This window comes from Amblyraja radiata, chromosome 2, assembly GCF_010909765.2.
Source record: "Amblyraja radiata isolate CabotCenter1 chromosome 2, sAmbRad1.1.pri, whole genome shotgun sequence".
Lineage (NCBI taxonomy): Eukaryota > Metazoa > Chordata > Chondrichthyes > Rajiformes > Rajidae > Amblyraja > Amblyraja radiata.
Genome location: NC_045957.1, coordinates 103,407,447 through 103,425,867, shown reverse-complemented (window position 1 = coordinate 103,425,867; position 18,421 = coordinate 103,407,447). Strand labels below are relative to the sequence as shown.

The following is an 18,421-nucleotide window of genomic DNA, read 5'->3' as shown; positions in this document are numbered from 1 at the left end:
GTTTGTTAGGTTAATTGGCTTTAGTGAAAATTGTAAAATTGTCCCTAGTGTATAGGATAGTGTTAGTGTACGGGGTGATCACTGGTCGGTGTGGACTCGGTGAGCTGAAGGCCCTGTTCCCACGCTGCATCACTAAAGTCTGAAGGGCCTGTCCCACTTACGTGTCCTTGGCTCGCAAATTACGCGACCTCATGGTTGTTTTGAGCCGCGAAGGTCGGGCGCGATTACATGCGTACGCACAGCCGTCTGGAGCGCGTGACATCATTTGAAGATGGACACAAAGCTGGAGTAACTCAGCGGGACTGGCAGCATCTCTGGAGAGAAGCAATGGGTGACGTTTCATGTCGAGACTCTTCTTCAGTCTGAAAAGAAGGGTCTTGACCCGAAACGTCATCCATTGCTTCTCTCCAGATATGCTACCGCTGAGTTACTCCTGCATTTTGTGTCTTATCTTCAATTTTCTTGGCCCCGCTCTGGGAGTAGAAGTGGGGGCAGAACCGGACCGCAACGGCCGTGAGCCCCAGGCCGAGTTCGGCGATCGTTTGCCTGCTTCTGCTGCTGTTGAAGGTGAGATGTTGCGTCGCGCCAGGGTCTTGGGCCTGTCCCATTTTGGCCGTCAGTTCCGCGACAGGCCGTTGGCGCGCGAAGATTTCGTTCATTACAAAAATTTCGGAGCCCAGCGCGATGTCGCGCACAACTCCATACCCCTCCGCACTTCTAAGTGGGACCGCCCCCCCGGGGCCATACGATGCCCGTGCACCTCAACGCGACCACGAGGTCGCGTAATTTGCGTGCCAAGAACACGTAAGTGGGACAGGCCCCTAAAGTGTCTGCCTGTGTCATGGGTACAGAGTGATTAGAGAAGGGGGCTGAGCACATAGCCTTGACGTGCCCATGTGCTGGTGGTTATCAAGGAGGAAGTGTTGCCAATTCGTACCGTATGTGTTCTGTTGATGAGGAAATTCTGCTGTTGCAGTTTTTGAAAGGATTTTAGATTTATTTATTTATTAAATTAAGTTTCAATTTGACCCCCATAAGAGAAAAAGTTTGGCTTAATCAATCAATTGAATGCATAGTGATTTTCGTGTGTGAATAGGACAGAAATTGGTTCACAAATTTGAATTACTTCATTCACACACATTACATATTACAACTAACCACTGGAATGCCAGCTATGCACTGAATGCTCATTAGCTGAGATGTTTAATGTGAATTGTTGAAATGTGGTTTTGTGTTAGCTAATGGTAGCTAAAGGAAAAATAAACACTGCTCAAAGCAACTTTATGCAAGTTTCAGTGATGGTAATTTCTGCTAATGGATCCTTCAATGTTTATGCGACCTGTCATAAAATGAGCTTTTAAATGTGGCTACTTTAATAAGGGAAAACTTAGTACTGCTTTTCAGCAGTGTCTAGCCAGAGGGAAGGGCAGAATCAAAAATGCTTCATATAGTTCTTGGCAACATTTTGACAAAATTGATTTAAGTGTGAATGAATTTTACAGGGATGAGTAATACTTTTGCTTCTGAGATGAACTTTTATCTCACTAGTTTCTGTGAGACTCTAGCCTTAACTTTCAATAGGTCTCTTACTGTAGGTGAAATGTTCAACTTGCTTTCCTCTGTGCTTCAATGAACATATTGTGTGTTCAAACAATCTTTTTGAGTATCGATGATGCCACAATATATCCTGACCATTTAAGTACTGGTTGCAGCTGCTGCTGATGCTAGAAATCTCTTTTCTGTTGAGATTGTGAGCAGTGTTTCTGACCCCATGCTATTCATGTGCCAGCTTTGCTTGTAGGTTTCCGGAAAGCTGATGGCCATTTCACTGCAAGGGGTGTGTTCTGCTTTATTCTGCTGCAGATATTTCCCACATTCTTACATGATTACTATAAACTGTTTGACGCTGTGCTGCAAATTGATCTCTAATTGAATTCGGTGAACGAGTGAATACTGTAGAGTGACTGGCAGGGCAAAATCCGCATGGTTACTTCTGGCTGCATTCATGCTGCAGAGCCAGACTCGCAGCTTTCCTGCAACTATACAGACCAGCTCATCTGATCAACGGGTTGGTTTCTTCAGAATATAGTTGCAACAGATGATATATTTTTAAAACGGTGTGTTCCTTCTCTAATGCATTTTCTATCGATTGTGTTTGCTGGCTTGTAAATGAAGCTGAACTGGGGTTGATTTGACTTCAGAGAATGTTTAGTTTGCACTCTTTTTTTCCCCCCCTTGCAAAAGTAGTACAACCTGCACTAGCAAGCTGAAATGGTCCTGGAGATATTTTGAGTTCATTTATTGAACGTGATTGGCCTGTCTAGGTTTCTGCAGAATTCCTAGATATTGGAGTGCATGCGAAGGAACCCGGTAAAGTATCTGGGACTTAAAGGTAAGACAGATGGCTGTTTACAATGTGAAGCATGACTGTAATGGAACAGCTTGAATCAGCATTCCCAACATAGATCACAAGTGCAACACCTGGGAATGCTGTGATGTTGATGCAGTTCGTGCCTCTATCTTTGAACTGGTATTGATACTCCATTGGAAGCAAAATTCTGCATTGATTCCTCATAATGCAGAGCTGGAGATGACACTGATGTCCTGTTTTGATGGGTGAAAAATAAAAATACAGCGTTTGCAAGGATGCTTTGTTGTGGTCTGTTTATTCTCAAAATATGTTGATATGCTGTACATTGCCAGAGGATGTTTAGCTAAATCTGCACTGGGTTAAGGTGGCTAAGTAAATGAGGAGACACTTTCCAATACAGTATATACTGTATGATTTTTATCTATGAAATGAATACTCTGCATATACATTGCTAATCAGCATAAAGTTCTATTTGCAACATCATTATGATTTGAATTAACTACAATTTGAGGAGAAGATTTGAAATGACAGAAGCTGTCACTAGAGAGTTGCTACTGTTGAAGCAGAATTAAGCAGAGACAGCAGCTGCTGCCCAGTATTATGGCTGACTTCTCTATGATTGCTCAGCAAGTTGGTCAGATTGCATCATTTCTATCCTATTAAAATGATATCCACAAGTTTTTGATGCAATGTAGGTTGCTGACAGAACTGTTCTTAAATAGTTAATGTTGTAGTATAAAGACCATTAAAAAACGCTTCTGTCCAATTGAGTTGCAGTTTCTAAGATAATGATTCAGTCTGTGCCCTCATAGATCTCAGCATTCAGGCATGAACTGATAAGTACTAAATGCGGTCTATATATATGAATGTGACTGTGCCTTTAAGAACTTTATGATGTTATCCAAAGGCACAATCATAAGATTGGACGGCACAGTGGTGCAGCAGGTAGAGCTGCTGCCTCTAAGTGCTGAGAACCAGGTTTGATCTTGACCTTGGATGCTACCTTGTGGAGTTTGCACATTTTCCCTGTGATCGTGTGGATTTCATTCAGGTGCTCCAATCTCCTCCCACATACAAAAGATTTGTGTACTTGTAGGTTCATTGGCCTCTGTAAGTTGCCCCTAATGTGCAAGGAGTGGATATGAAAATGGGATAACAGAGAACTAGTGTGAACTGACGATCGATTGTCGTTGTGGACTCTGTGGGCTGAAGGGTCTGTTTCAATGCTGTATCTTTTAATTAATCAGTCAATAAGATGATGCACACAAGTGCTAGCCAATGACAATATTCAGGAAGAAAATGTCTAATCATTTATCAATAAAGCATTAGTCCTTGTTGCACAGGACCAGACAAGTTCATAACTTATAGGAGCCGAATTAGGCCATTCAGCCCATCAAGTCTACTCCACGATTCAATCATGGCTGTTATCTCCCTCTCAACCCCATTCTCCTGTCTTCTCCCCGTAAGCCCTGACACCCATACTAATCAATCTCTGGCTTAAAAATATCTATTGACAGCCTCCACAGCCTTCTGTGGCAAAGATTTCCACAGATTTACCACACTCTAACTAAAGAAATTCTTCTTCATCTCATTTCTAAAGGTACATCCTTTTATTCTGAGGCTATGGCCGCTGGTCCAAGACTCTCCCACTCGTGGAAACATCCTCTCCACATCCACTTTTCCAGGCCTATCCGGCCTTTCACTATTCGGTAAGTTTCAATGAGGACTCCCCTCATCCTTCTAAACTCCAGCGAGTACAGATCCAGTGCCGTCAAACGGTCATCATATGTTAACCCAATTATTCCTGGGATCATATTCATAAACCTCCTCTGGGCCCTCTCTAACGCCAGTACATCAATCCTCAGATATGGGCCCAAAACAGCTCACAATACCCCAAATGCCATCTGACAAGTGCCCTATCAAGCTTCAACATTACATCCCTGTTTTTATATGCTAGTCCTCTCGAAATAATGCCTCGGCCCAACATGTCTGTGACGACCATGATGCTAATCTAATTGATCCCATCTGCACATGGTCTGTACCTATCTATTCCCTGTCTGTTCATGTGTCTGTCCAGATACCTCTAAAATAATGCAATAATAAAAATTATTGTATCCGCTCCTACCAACTCCTCTGGCAAAACGTTCCACTCACCTACCACACCGTGTGTATAAAAATAGTACTTTGCACCTCTCCTTTAAACTTCCCCCTCTCACCTTAAACCTATGCCCTCAAGTATTTGACAGTTCCATCCTGGGGAAAAAGGCTTTGACTACTTACCTTAGCTATGCCTCTTATCATTTTATACACGTCTATCAGATCTGCCCTCAGCCTCCACTCCAGAGAAAACAATCTAAAATTGTCCAATCCTTTTCTTATACCTATACTCTCAAATTCAGGCAACACCCTTCTGCACCCCTCCAAAAGCCATCACATCTTTGCTTTATTAGGGCAACCTGAACTGCAAACAATGCGCCAAATGAGGCCTAACTAAAGTTTTGTACAGCTCCAACATGACTTGCTTACTTTAATATTCAATATGATGCTATTGATGGATACAAGCAACTGCAGATGCTGGTATACAAAATAGACACAAAGTGCTGGAGTAATGCAGCAGGTCAGGCAGCACCTCTGGAAAACGTGGATAGGTGACGTTTTTAAGCGAGGCCCGTATTCAGACCGAGTCTGAAGAAGAGTCCTGATCTGAAACGTCACCTATCCATGTTCACCAGAGATGCTGCCTAACCTGATGAGTTATTCCAGGACTCTGTCTTTTAAAAAAAAATGCTATTTATTTTGTTTACTCCCTTCCCTTGACTCTCCCCCCCCTTCCCCCTCAACCAATATTGTCAGTAGCACAGTGGTACAACTGATATAGTTGCTAGCCCACAGCACCAGAAGCTTGTGTTCAATCTGATCTGACCTCAGATCCTGCCAGTATCGTGTGCGGACGTGGCGCCGATGGATGAGAGGCCGAAGCAAAGAAGTCGAAGCCAAAGAACCGAATGGAAACGAGGCCGAAACACCAATAAACCGAAAGATTACGAAGACGAAACGCCTACTAACCGAAAGGATGGGACGCCTAAACGCAAACTAACCGAAAGGGCGGGACGCCTAAAAACCAACGAACCGAAAAGCTGCGTAGCCTAAAAGCAAACTTACCGAATGGCCACTGTGTCAAAATGCCACCTACCCGAAAAACGGCGTCGCCTACAAGCCAAAGGACCGACTGCCGCTCAACAGAAAAGCCCAATAATGGACATGACGTTGCCGGGGGACGGGACTTGTCAGCGATTGGTCCAGACCCCCACGTCCATCACATCACTGTGAAGGCATGAACATTGTCCCAAACCTCCGCTCCACCCGACCTGCAGCCTGCGGAGGGTGGCCATGGGAGAGTGGGGGCTGTCCCGAGCGATGCACACCTTCGCCCGCTTTCAACGGTGCTTGGGTTCAGATTGCCCAGTCACCTATGGCTTGTGTGGGAAAATGAACCCCCCCCCGCTCCCGTCACCCCCTTCTCTCTTCCCTCTTCTCTCTCTCCCTCTCTCTCTCTCCCCCGTCTCTCTCCCCCCGTCTCTCTCCCCCGTCTCTCTCCCCCCGTCTCTCTCTCCCCGTCTCTCTCCCCCCGTCTCTCTCTCCCCGTCTCTCTCCCCCCGTCTCTCTCCCCCCGTCTCTCTCCCCCCGTCTCTCTCCCTTCTCTCTCTCTCCATTCTCTCTCCCCTCTTCTTTCTCCTCCTCTCTCTTCCCTTTTCTCTTTCTCTTCCCCTCCTCTCTCTCCCCCCCCATCTCTCTCTCCTCTCTCCCTCCCTTCTCTCTCTCTCCCTTCTCTCTCACCCCCTTCTCTCTCCCTCCCCTCCCTCCTCTCTCTCCCCTTCTCTCCCCCTTCTCTCTGTCCTCCATCTCCACCCGCGGGAGTGTCCCACGGTCACTGACCGCGATGCACCGCCATCGGACCCCAACCTCCGCACCAGGGTGATTCCCCCCCCCCCCCGACCCCCGGACATTGACACCCACACCGGGTGATTCACCCCGGCCGCGGGGACAGATGTTTATTTATTACTGACTCGGTGTTTGCGGAACGCACCCAATCTCCCACGCACAAAACAGGCAGCATCTCTGGAGAGAAGGAATGGGTGACGTTTCGTGCCGAGACCATTCTTCAGAATGCGTCTGATAGGTCTCGACCCGAAACGCCACCCATTCCTTCTCTCCAGAGATGTTGCCCGGTGAGACTGCTGTCACACAGTGACCCAGCCGGTGAGATTGCTGTCACACAGTGACCCAGCCGGTGAGACTGCGGTTACACAGTGACCCAGCCGGTGAGACTGCGGTTACACAGTGACCCAGCCGGTGAGACTGCCTCCACACAGTTGCAGAGCCGGTGAGATTGCTGTCACATAGTGGTCTGGCCATTGAGGCTGCTGTCACACAGTGACCCAGCCAGTGGGACAATGTTCATGCCTTCACAGTGATGTGATGGACACGGGGGTCTGACAAGTCCCGCCCCCCGGCAACGTCATGTCCGTTATTGGACGTTTCTGTTGAGCGGCAGTCGGTCCTTTGGCTTGTAGGCGACGCCGCCTTTCGGGTAGGTGGCGTTTTGACAGAGCGGCCATTCGGTAAGTTTGCTTTTAGGCGACGCTGCTTTTCGGTTCATTGGCTTTTAGGTGTCCCGCCCTTTCGGTTAGTTTGCATTTAGGCGTCCCATCCCTTAGTAGGCGTTTTGTCTTCGGACTCTTTCGGTTTATTGGCGTTTCGGCCTCGTTTCCATTCGGTTCTTTGGCTTCGACTTCTTTGCTTCGGCTTCTTGTCTGTCGGCGCCACGTGCGGGTGCCGTCAGTATAGAGTTTGCACTTTCTCCCTGTGACCGCATGAGTTTCCTCCTGATGCTCTGGTTTCTCTCCATGTTCCAAATACATGCAGATTGGTAGGTTAATTGGGCCACTATCAATTGCCAATAGTGTGTACGAGAGTGGCAGAATTGGGGAGAAATTGATGAGAATGTGGGTAGAATGAAAAAGTGATTTATGTAGACTTAACGTAAATGAGCGGTTGATGGTTGGCACTGACATGGCGGACTTGGGACCTATTTCTGTACTAACAAAACTCTGATATCACTAATATCCACCGTAGACCAAAACATAACTGGACCACCCATTTTAATACAGTGGTTGGAAGACCAGGCAGAAGTTGGGTGTTATATCAATTGTTATTCATTAATCTGCTATTTTAAAGGTTAAAACAAATCACTAATGCTTTCAACTTTGGTTATGAGGTTATTATGCTTTATTTTATCTGCAAATTTGTGTATATTGGGCAGATCTTTAGTCCCATTGCTTTTGCATTGACTTGTCTGAACCTTGTTTTTTTCCAGCATTGCTCAGGATCTGTCTTCCCGAGGGTCCCAGCTTCCATCTCAGTGAGAGTCGGGGCCACTCCTAAAACAAGTGGCCAGCTGCAGTGACAGCATAGTGTCCATACTGCTGTGGTCTCACTCCTGAGGTCTCACTGCAGACTTGAAAGCTGCCAAAAGTGTTGTTTAAATTGAATTTGCAATCAATTGATAATCATAATTACCTGTCCAAATTAAAAATGTCACATAAATTATAACGGTTTAAAGATAGTTTAATGTGTGAGTGTGTGTGTGTGTGTGTGTGTGTGTGTGTGCGCGCGCACATCCAATATTGCAGCCCTTTTCTTATTTTCTTCCAGAACTTGATTTATTCACTGATTTTTGTTGTACTCATTCAACTCGGGTGGGGTTCTCTTAGTGTGGGATCATATTTCCTAGTGTGAAAGCGCAGAAGTCCTTCACACTGGTCTGCTGGTAAGTGTAGGCAATATTAATATTTCAGTAATTGAAAACCAAAACACTGCAGTTGCTGGAAATTGAAATAAAACTGGAAATGTTGGGAACATTCAGCAGGTCAGCCAGCGAATGTGAAGTGAAACAGAATGATTATTTTGGGTTAAAGACATTATATCAGATGCTCTGTGTACTGTAAGTAAACCAGTTGAATTCAAGTTGTGGAGAGGATGGGTGAGCATTGACCAGGCCAATGTGATATCTCTGATGGGATGAGGCTGAAGCTGCTCAGGTGATTCCAAGGTTCCGAAGGTCATTGGTTCATGAGGTTAATGAGAAAATTAGGGAGAGAGAGCACAAAGGGTCATGTTTGTTGCTGGAACCAGTTATCAAAGGGAGAATATGGAGAAAGGAACTGCAGATGCCAATTTATACCAAAGATGGACACAAAGTGCGGGAGTAACTCAGCGGGTCAGGCAGCATCTCTGGAGAAAAAGGATTGGTGACGTTTCGATTCAGGACCTTTCTTCAATTTTGAATCTGAAGAAGAGTCCCAACCCGAAGTGTCACACATCCTTTTTCTCCAGAGATGCTGCCTGACCCGCTGAGTTACTCCCGCACTTTGTGTCTATAAAAGGGAGAATGTTGGAAATGCCCAGCAGATCATGCGGTAGCTGTGGAGCAGAAAAAAACCGGAGTTAACCTTTCAATTATTGACAGTTTTCCTGAACTGGCAAAAGCACTTGGCAACCAGGGAAACCTTTTGAAGTGTAGGTTCTGCGGTAAGACGACAGCAGTTTGTAAACTGCTAGATGCAACAGATGGCATAAACATGAATTGAAAGACAGATACACAAGAGACTGCAGATACTGGAGTCTGGAGCAAAATTGAAAGTGCTGATGGAACTCAGCAGGTTAGGCAGCAAGTGTGGTGGGAAACGTACTGTTGCTGTTTCAGGTCAAGATCGTTCCTCTGGACTGAAAGAGTGGAGAGGAGATGACCAGTGCAAAGACATGAGAGGGATGGAGGCAAGAGCTGGCATGTGCTTAGTGGATCTGGATGAGGATTGGTGGATGGAATTAGAGGAGAGATGAGTGGAGATAACAACAGAGGTTGGGATGTGATAGGTGGAGGTACCAGAGGCTGAAGATAGAATCTGATGGGAAATGAAGAGAAGAGTATGGAACCAAGTGATGGAGGTGGGGTAGGTAGATGAGAATGGTGGGGGGAGAGGACCCAATGGGATGACTATGTGGGTGATGGAGTGGGTGGGTGAGAGAGGGCAGGTATAAATAGATGATAAATGCAAGATAAATCTACTTTTCGCAATAAGGAGACAACTAGGAGACATTCTGCTGAACTCGGTCAGATCTTTTACGAAGAGGGGTCCCGACCTGAAACATCACCTATCCATGTTCTCCAGAGATCCAACTTGACCCGTTCAGTTACTCCAGCACTTTGTGTCTTTTTTTTTGTAAACCAGCATCTGCAGTTCTTTGTGCCCAGATCTTTTGTGGACATCTGAGCAGGCATATGGAGTCTTGATTAAACATATGGAGTCTTGATTATTGTTATACGACAATAACCAATTTAAAAAAACCACATAAACTTGCTGCATCAATATGTAGCAGTGGTTCAAAACTAAAGTTGTGCTATTTGAAAAATAGATATGTGATTGAGGCTTAAATGGTTGCTGCAAATGGAAATTGATAGGCTACCAGATAAAAATGGATTAGAAATGGTATGAAAAAATAACTGAGAAACTGTACATATATCCAAATAGCAACATTTCATAAAACAAAACTTTGGAGTGTTGGTTGATTTGAAAACAAGTGTGGGGAAAAACTCTGCTTTGAGTTGGTAATGTTTGTGAGTGTGTGATGGGATAACTGGGAACATTTGGTTGAAGGTTTACGAATAAATAGACAAGCAAAGAAAGCATTTTGTAGGCAGCATTGACATTCCTATGGAAATGTGAAGCGAAGCCCGGCAAGTAATGGGAATTCAATTTAAAATAAATATTTGAATATCTGACAGAAAATGTGACAAGGTTATACAGTATGTGTTGGCTAAATTGATTGAAAACTCCACAGATCAATACTGCTGAGAATAGGTAGGGGAATAGTTTATAGAGCTAAACAAGGATGAGCAGTTGAGATGTTTCATTGCTTCCTTTCCATTTATGGGACATCTTTAATAAATGTGATTCTTCAGGATGACGTTTGCTTATGGCCTTTGTGGGCATACTTCTGCAGCGCATTATGTAAATCAAAGCACTGAGGCCACAGCCAGATTATGTGTGATGCATTAATGAATGCGGATGATGTGCTGACTATATTTTTATTCTGCGATTTTTCTATACTGCTGCTTGGTATTTTATAGTTTAAACAATGGTTCATCCAAATGAATTAACTGTAAGACTACTAATCTTCAATTATTTTTTCACTGTACCCCCGTACACGTGACAATAAACTCACTCAAAACCAGTTACTCTGGAGAAATAATATTGACCCACATGGTGAGGTATGATATTGTGCCGTGAAGGTCTAGACTTCTAGACTGAAGGCATCAGTCTGAAGAAGGGTTTCGGCCCGAAACATTGCCTATTTCCTTTGCTCCATAGATGCTGCTGCACCCGCTGAGTTTCTCCAGCATTTTTGTCTACCCTAGACTTCTAGACCATTGGTTTGTACCTATCCATGTATTCCTTCATGGTAGAGGCTACTGCAGGCAAGATTGTTTAGATATAGGGTGGAAAAAGTGTAAGGGATGATAAGATCAAGCAAAATGACTGTTTCTTATGAAGAGCTAATTTATTGTTGTGGTTCTAGATGGATAGACAATGATCATCACACATCTGATTTGTGGATGGATAGGATGAGTCATAGGCATAGAGTAACATAACACAGAAAAAGACCCTTTGGCCCATCTTCTGCATGCCAACCCAAGTACCTTCCTCAGCTTGTCCTATTTGCGTGTATTTAACCCATATCCCTCTAAACCTTTCCTGTCTATGAACCTGTCCAAATTTATTTGTTCCTTCCTCCACCACTTCCAGTGGCATTTTGTTCCATAAACTCACCAATTGTCAAGTGGAAAAAGACTTGTCCCCCTAAGTCCCCCTTACATTTTTTTCCCTCTCACCAACCTATGGCCTCCAGTTTTAAACTCCACTGCCCTGGCAAAAAAAAAGTATGAACATCAACTTTATTTATGCCCCTAAAGATTTTATAAACTGTTATAAGGTCACCTCTCAGCATCAGGGGGAAGAGTACCAGACTATTCAAAGCACACAGTGCTGAAGGAACTTAGGAGGTCAAGCAGCATCTGTGGAGGGAATGGACGGATGACAGTTTGGGTCGGGCACCTTTCTTCACAATGAAGAAGGGTCCTCACCCAAAATATCGTGTGTCCATTCCCTCCATGGATGCCGCATGATCCACTGTGTGTCTTGCTCAACATTCCAGCATCTGCAGCTTCTTGATCCCTTGCCTATCCAATCTCTCTTTGTAAATCAAGCCAGCCAGCCCTGGCAACGCCATTGTGAATCTTTTCTGCATCCAATGTAGCTTAATCGTATAGTGAGCAGAACTGTTCCAGGTGTGGTCTCACCAAATTCCTGTACTGTTGTAACAATTGCAACCTTTGTGCTCAAGGTCCCATCCAATTAAGGCAAGTGTACCACACGCGTTTGCAACCTTCCTGAGCTTATCCCATTTGCTTGCATTTAGCCCATATCCTTCTAAACCTTTCCTGAGCATGAACCTGTCCAAATTTCTTTCAAAAGTTGTAATTGTCAACTCGCTAAGATTGCGCCCTTGTTTGTGAGCTGGTCCCTATGGAGGATCTACTATTAACTGAAACCTAAAGCATTCTGTCCACCTGTGTCATCATTTTCAGGGAACTATGTACACCATGTACTCCTACATCTTTGTTCTACGACACTCCCCAGGGCTCTGTCATTTACTGTGTATATCCTGCCCTGGTTTAACTTCCCAAAGTGCATCACTTTGCATTTAATTGAGTTAAATTCCAACTGCCACTCCTTTGCCCCAAATCTTTGTTGATCTAAATCCATTTGTAATCCAAGCCAACCTTCTTCATCATCCATGTACCACCTATTATCTGTACACTTACTAATCATTCCAACTATAGTTTCATCCACATTGTTAATATGGCAATTCAGGAAGTCCAGGGGTGGCACGCACACCCCCATCCACATTAACGGGACGGAGGTGGAACGTGTTTCTAGCTTCAGGTTCCTGGGAGTCAACATCTCCGATGACCTCTCTTGGACCCACAATACCTCAACTCTGATCAAGAAGGCTCACCAGCGTCTCTTCTTCCTGAGGAGACTGAAGAAGGTCCATCTGTCTCCTCAGATCCTGGTGAATTTCTACCGCTGCACCATCGAGAGCATCCTTACCAACTGCATCACAGTATGGTATGGCAACTGCTCTGTCTCCGACCGGAAGGCATTGCAGAGGGTGGTGAAAATTGCCCAACGCATCACCGGTTCCTCGCTCCCCTCCATTGAGTCTGTCCAAAGCAAGCGTTGTCTGCGGAGGGCGCTCAGCATCGCCAAGGACTGCTCTCACCCCAACCATGGACTGTTTACCCTCCTACCATCCGGGAGGCGCTACAGGTCTCTCCGCTGCCGAACCAGCAGGTCCAGGAACAGCTTCTTCCCGGCGGCTGTCACTCTACTCAACAACGTACCTCGGTGACTGCCAATCACCCCCCCCCCCCCCCCCCCGGACACTTATTATTATTTATTCAAATCATTTGCTATGTCGCTCTTCCAGGGAGATGCTAAATGCATTTCGTTGTCTCTGTACTGTACACTGACAATGACAATTAAAATTGAATCTGAATCTGAATAGATATGACAAGCAAGAGGGGACCCAGCATTAATTGCTGTGTCACACTGCTGGTCATAGACCACCAATCTGAAAATCAACCCTCCACTACAATCCCCCAACTCATTCCACCAAATCAATTATGTATACATTTAGTTGGCTCTCCCTGAATCATATGATTTAAATGATTAGAAGATGAGTCACTCATTGAAGAATACTTATTTTTTCTGTTGAATTACTCCAGCTTTTTTTTGTCTTGATATAGTTAAGACAAATAACTAATATAGTATAGGCCCACATATTTGGCCCAGTTAAGCTTTTGGTCAATGATGACCCAAAATGAGTTAAACTTGGAAGATTCAGCAGTAATGTTACTGAAAATTGAGAGGTGACACATGAGTGTCCTTGTTTTCCAGATATTGATACCTGACCATCAACATGAATGTTACCTGCCATTTGTTGCCTTGAACCTGAATGTTTTCTAGATGTGGTAATGACCAAAGATGGTAATGACTAGTTTATTATCTGATGAACTTTGCAAAGAACTAAATGCAGGAATTGTCAACAACTAGCACCAGTCAACGCCATGAATGAAAGGTTCAAACATGATTTGGCTAAGGGTTTCTTGCTGTTAAGTCATGAGGCAGTGATCAGATTCAGATTCAGATCAGATTCAGATTCAGATTCAGATTCAATTTTAATTGTCATTGTCAGTGTACAGTACAGAGACAACGAAATGCATTTAGCCTTGATTTAGGACAGATGATTTTCCTTGTAGTCATTAATATATTTTACTCTGTGTGATTCCAGTCACTACAGAATTTCTCATTTAATACCTACTGATTTCAGTCATGCTCTGCCTTATTGATGTTTCAGAACAAATATGAAAACATTCAGCCTGTCCCTTTCTGCAGGTGGGTTTTGGGTTCATTTAGTTTGGACCAAATTATTTCTTCCTCTGCTCGCTGATGCCCAGTGGTTTGAATTGTTGATGTTTGGGTCATGCACTCTACCATAAATACCATAATCATAGCTTCATACAGCACCGAAACAGGTAATTTGGCCCAACTCATCTATGCAGACCAAAATGCCCCATCTAAGCTAATCCCATTTTCTTGCATTTGATCTATATCCCTTTAGACCTTTCCATCCATGTTCCCATTCAAATGAATTTTTAAGATGTAGTTATAGTATCTGACTTGCCTACTACCTCTGGCAGCTCGTTCCATATACCCACCACCCGCTGTGTGAAAATGTTGTTCTCAGGTTCCAATTGAAATCTTCCCCTCTCACCTTAAATGTATGACCCCTAGTTCTTGATTCCCCTACTCTTTGTAAAATACTCTTTGCATTTATTTCCATGATTTTTTACATCTCCATAAGAACACCCCTCGGCCTCCTGCACTTCAATTAATAAAATGCTTGCCTGCCCAACCTCTCCCTCTAACTAAGGCCCTCAATCCTGGCGACATCTTCATAAATCTTTTCTGCAATGGAGTGTATGGACCGATTTGGCTTTCAGAATCTCATTATCTACATTTGACCAGCAAGATCAGGCACATTGTTTAACTGTCATGACGAACATTCAACCTGAATTTTCTCCACTCTGCCGTTTACACATCCACATCTGAAATACAAAAACATGACTTCAAGCAGCAAGTGTGTTTTAAAACAATTATCTTACTTTTGAAATTGTAAATTGCTAAAGTACTTTTACCTTTTGCAATTTATGGTCCTGAAATCTTCCTATGTTATAACATGTAACTAAATAACAAATTTTTGTGTTCAACAAATATATTTAGAAATGACGCGTAACAAACAAATATAATTCTATCGACCTGTGTCTATCTATTTTGGAAGAGAACATTTTTCTGAACTGCATTAAATTGGGTATTTTGGAGTCAGTGAGATGTTTTCAACCTTTTCAAATATTACTGTTATTAGAAGATTAAACTCTGCTTTAACAATTTGCACACTGCCTCTGGTAGAATGAGAAACTGATATCTGGTTCTTTGTCATTGAACCTCATCTGCTTTGCTGTTGAAAATTGGAAGTTTATTTTACAGCTTGTAATTTCATAAACTGCAGTACTTATATCCGAGGCACGTTATTATTTAGGGAACTATGTAGCATGGTGACGGCACATAGTCATAGTGCTGGAGTGATGAAAGGCATCAGGAAGAATCATGAAATGAGCAGTCTCCCTCAACCCCTTCACGGCCATCTATCAGTCACATCAATCACATCCTGCTACCTAACAGATTGTTTGCAGCACTCTTTACAGGACAGCTTGACACATTGAGTCATCTATCTTGCTTTGGTTGACTGGTGTGTGGTATGGAGTCTGGTTGTGAATCATAGCTTCCCTGCTGCTGACTTTGTGAATTTTCTTGAACTCATCATCAGTTAATACTCTCTCCACTTCTGTTGCTGTGCGCCCATCACAGGTTTGTTACAGATTTCCTCTTTGATGCTGACTCTTCCTCCCTGGCTGTCTCTTCTTTAGCGTGGGCAATTTAGTTTTGCAGCAGCTGATTGCAACAGTGATTTTTGAAGCAATCTTGATTTACTGGCACTGTACCCTATCCCAAACCATTCTGCATTGGTGTTGGTGGTGATAATATAATTCAAGTACTTGATCATCAACTCCATTTCTTAAAGTTGAACCTACTGATCTCCTGGTTGTTAAACACTTTAATTCTGCTTTCCATGCGCACACTCACTTATCTGTCCTAGGTCTCCTCCATTGTCAGGATTAGGTAAACGCAAAGGAATAGCATCTCATATTTTGCTTGGGCAGTTTACAGCCCAGTGGTATGAATATTGATTTCACCAACTTCAAGTAACCCCTGCATTCCCGCTCTCTCTATCCCTTCCCCACTCAAGTCACACCAGCTTCTCGTTTTCCCCCAACAAACTTCTAACAATGGCCTGTTTCCTTTATTGTTACTTTGTTGCATATTTTTAATTCATTGTTCTTTATTTCTCTACATCATTGTCCATATCTCTCGTTTCCCTTTCCGTGACTTTCAGTCTGAAGAAGGGTCTGGACCCGAATGTCACCCATTCCATGTCTCCAGAGATGCTACCTGTCCCGCTGAGTTACTCCAGCTTTTTGTGTCTATCTTCCATTCATTAAAGGCAGTTTTTGGTTTCCCAATATGGTCACTGGCTCCATTAGATGTCACATTGAATCATTCCTGCTGGCGAGCCACGCAAATTTCAGTTGTTGCTTTCACACTCGGTGCAAGAGTATTTTGTGGTAGTGCTGGTGGCCTACATCAGCTTTCTTGAAGGTATTTGCTTCTGGTGACTTTTTCCCCAATTTCACCTGGAGTTCTTAGCAATATCTTGTCCTGCAAAAACATTCATCCACTCCTATTGGAAAGAGGAGGAGCAATGAAAAAGCAGCAGCAAAGTAGAAGGGGAAAACTTCAAAAACAAGATGGGATGAGAAGAGCAGTAACACCATTGGAGATATGAGGAATGGGTGGATCCTTTATTACTATCTGTCCAAGAAATGTTGCTGTGATGGACGGTCTGCTACAAACTTAAAGTTCGCAGCCTTCATTATTCTGCTAGTAGGGGGAAGAATTTGAGACTACTGTCATGAAGAAATTAAAAGGCCACCTCGATGCTCCTTCCCAAACAATTGACAAGAGCAATGGCAGAGTTGCTGCCCTACAGCACCAAGCACCCGAGTTCGACTGACTACGTGGTGCTGTCTGTATGGAGTTTGTACATTCTCCTTGTCACCTCGTGGGTTTTCTCCGGGTACTCCGCTTTCCTCCCACACTCCAAAGACATCCAGGTTTGTAGGTTAATTGGCTTCTGTAAATTGTTCTACTGTGTAGGATAGTACTAGTGTACAGGTGAACAGCTGGACTTGGTGGGCCAAAGGGCCTGTTTCCACTCTGCACCTCTAAAGTCTATTGTCTAAATCTGATGCACTGAAGACCTGATGCAGCCAGATTTGAAAGGAGTGGGTCACCAGTTCTGCATTGTAATGAGATATCCAGGAAGTTGTTAAGTGATTCATTTCTGAAGAATGTACAAGTCTTGTTTATTTGATTACAGCTAAGCATCTTTGTCCATTTGTGCGCATTTCACTGGCAATTTCAATTAGTAATACATGTCACCAACTGAAGGACAATTGAGCTTTATGTGATGTATTCGAAGGAAGTTGTGATCTTTAAAGTACGTGTTACAGGAAAACAACCCTCCAGAACCATCAATACATCAGTGAATGCAACATGTTGGAATTTTTGCTCCAAACCACCATTATCTAGTGACTTGTACTTGAACAAAGCACAAATATTGATTAAGGACCTCTCTGAGTAATCTGCGAACACATATTAGCATCACAGCAAAGTTAAATCTAACAAACACAACTGCAAAACTAAGAGCATCATCTTTACTCATATTGTGCACTACTTTGCATTGAGAAAGAGAAAAATTGGGACAGCAAATTTGTGTTCACATTAGTTTATATTATATTTATACACATTAGCACCCGCTGAGTGCATTTTTGTTATCTCCATTGCTCTTTCATTTATCTCTCTTTAATGGAATAATTATGTTTCGGTAAGGCACCACGGATGCCCATATTTTCAAATCCAGATCTAATTTCCCCCTGAAAATGAAAACAAACTGCTAAATTCACAAAATGTAAAGTGTACCTTGGCATATTATTGTTTGCAGTCAGCCGTCACATGCAGTCACATCATTTTAATTATGTGATTTTCTAGAAACAAATTTAAGCCTGTGTCCACTGAGGCTGTATGAGTGTAAATAGCTCGTTCTAAGCTCCCCCCAGTCTAGTTTCAGTCAATAAAATACTGATTCAAGCACTTGCGCAACTAAACTTTATTTTGAAAAACACAAAACAAATTCCCCAATACAATACCCTAACCACCGCTGGCAAACTGGCAAACAAAGGCACATTTAATTTGACCAAAATGGCCTAGCAGCACAGAAGCCTTTACTCAATTTTAATGTCCTGGCAGCTCCAATTTGGCCAGAATTAACATGAGTAGAGCTCAAAAATAAAAAGAGGTGCAATCGCTCTAATGGGATTAAAATATCAGCCTCCCAATAGCAAGTAGGAGATGGAAGAACATATATGTGGATAACGGAAAGATGCAAAGGCAATGATGTTGGTGTCGTGGGTGACTTTAACTTACCCAATATTGACTGAGACCTATTCAGTGCAAAAAGATTGGGTGGGGTAAAATTTGTTTGGTGTATCCAAAAAGGTTTTCTGAAAGCATGTGGATAGTCCAATTTGAGGAGGAATCATACTGGATTATGTGTGTAGAAAAGAACTGCAGATGCTGGTTTAAACCAAAGGTGGACACAAAATGCTGGAGTAGCTCAGCATCT

General features: G+C 43.4%; 1 protein-coding gene across 4 annotated transcripts in view; it reads left to right on the top strand.

The window, feature by feature from the left end:
* Positions 1–18,421, top strand: part of cdk14 (cyclin dependent kinase 14) — a 665,904-nt gene that overhangs the window by 143,691 nt on the left and 503,792 nt on the right. The window contains exon 1 of one of the 4 annotated variants that reach the window (XM_033012618.1): positions 1,578–2,117. The exons of 2 other annotated variants lie outside the window; for them this stretch is intronic. The gene's annotated coding sequence lies outside the window, so the exon portion shown is untranslated. Of the gene's footprint in view, positions 1–1,577; positions 2,118–2,300; positions 2,393–18,421 lie in introns of those variants that run through there. One more of the 4 variants, XM_033012611.1, reaches the window with a different exon arrangement.